Raw genomic sequence first — 2,123 nt, 5'->3', positions numbered from 1 at the left:
TAAGCTGCATCAGTGGACGGGGGCGTTTCTGGGCACCACGGCCCTCATAGGGTGGCGCTGCGGCACTAGGCCATTTCTGGGCAGGGGAAAATTTCAGTTTTTAGGCTTTTGCCCAGGGGGCTCGGGGGACGCTTCCGCCACCTTGTGTGGGGATCCGGGAGGTCCCGAGAGCTCGGGATTGGTTCCGGGAGATGTTTTTAAATTGGTTAGTAATGGGAGTGCTATGTATGTGTTGTGACTAGGTTCTTGGTGAGGCTCGGACTAGAGGACCGTGCTTGAGGGTTCAGTGCTCAAGAAGCTCGGGACACAGGTAAGAAAGCTACTGTACCCATAGAGCAGGGCGAGGCCCCATAGTTGTGTTTCAGGGTGTGACGTGCTGCGACATGACAAATCTCTAGGGGGGCCATTTTTTATGTATGAGCATGCCTTTGTGCTTGATCATTAGTCAAGTCTTGCACCAAGTAACCTCAGAGTTAGGGAATGGCACTTTTGTAATTATGCATACGTCTCCCAGACAAAAATCATATATGTTCCTAGAAAGACTTCATTTCCTTAGAAAGCTCCTTAGGGGGGGGGTGACCTGGTGACTTAAGGAAGCACCATGGCCACCAGCAGATAGGGGCTTAAGCTATGTACTCCCTTGCCCTATCAAGGCCTTATATGAATAAAACGATGCTTTGCCATGTCCTTTTGTGTATGCTTTCTTTACGGTCTATGTGTTGCTTGTTTGTTACCTTCGTTGGGCCATTGGGTGCCACTTGACTGTGTTGTATGCTCTGATTGTTGTGTGGGATGTTGTCTTTGGAATGCTTGCCTTGTGCTTGCTCCCACTTCATAATTGCCCTTACTTGTGTGAGACTTATAACATGGCTAACCATTGAGTTTGCTTGCCGCAGGTGTGAATTCTAGGCTGACTTGCTAGCTAAGAGTGCTAACAAGTGCCACATGTTCTGTCAATTCGAGTATTGAAGTTGGTGGCCTGTGACAGTTGGTATCAGAGCTACGTTTGAGAAAGCTTGGTGACCCTGCAGGATTATGAGCAACACTCAAAGGATTGAAGCGCTGGAGAGGCGCGTTGGAGAGCTAGATGGCCTGGACGAAAGAGTCAGGGATCTTGGCTTAGTCAGGCTAGAACCGGAGACGACTAACGCACTAAACCGCGTGGCTGCGTTGGAGCGGGATACAACCAATCTACTAGCCCACATAACGGCAATCGAGCGGAGAGAAAACCTTTCAAGCACATCCAATAGTCCTCCGAGGGAGGAACGTATTGAGGCAGTGGAACGAGCGGTGAAGGACCAACAAGAAGCATTAAATGACCTCGTAAAGAATTGTAGGGGGTCAGTTGAGGCAATGAAGGATGAAATGTTGGAGATGAACACCAAGCTGAACCTCACCATGAGGGCAGTTGGGAATCAGCCTGCAGTTGGACCCATTGGCATGGAATATGGGAGAGTAAAAGTCCCTGAGCCGAGGGCCCTATGGGGGGGCTAGAGACGCGAAGGACTTAGAGAACTTCCTCTTTGATATGGAGCATTGCTTTAGAGCTGTGAGAGCTGAATCAGAGGATGGCAAGGTTGCCATGGCAATGATGTACTTGTCTGCAGATGCCAAAGTGTGGTGGAGGATGAAGTACGACGATATTCAGAATGGCAGATGCACCATAACAACGTGGGAAGATCTAAAGAGAGAGTTGAAGACGTAGTTTCTCCCTGAGAATGTTGCCTACATAGCTCGATGCCATTTGAGAGAGCTGAAGCACACCGGAACAATCCGAGAATACGTGAAGAAATTCTCTAGGTTGATGTTGGATATCAAGGACATGTCCAAAGTGGACAAACTCTTCGCGTTCTTAGAAGTTCTGAAGCCTTGGGCAAAGCAAGAGCTCGAGAGACAACGAGTGGCTGACCTAGCCATTGCTCAAGCTGCTGCCGAACGACTGACTGATTACTCATCAGGGAACATTCAATCCAAGAAGACCAATTCGTTGACTAGTGGAAGTAATGTTGGGAGTAAAAAGTTTGGGAAGTCTTGGCAAAGCAAGAGTGGGGGAGGAGAGAAAATGAGTGTGGAGTCTAACTCTCCTAGCAAAGGTAGTAACCCCCCGTTCAAGAAGCCTCTTA

The sequence above is a fragment of the Humulus lupulus genome, chromosome 4 (genome assembly GCF_963169125.1).
Source record: "Humulus lupulus chromosome 4, drHumLupu1.1, whole genome shotgun sequence".
Classification (NCBI taxonomy): domain Eukaryota; kingdom Viridiplantae; phylum Streptophyta; class Magnoliopsida; order Rosales; family Cannabaceae; genus Humulus; species Humulus lupulus.
Note: the sequence above shows the minus strand (reverse complement) of the source record.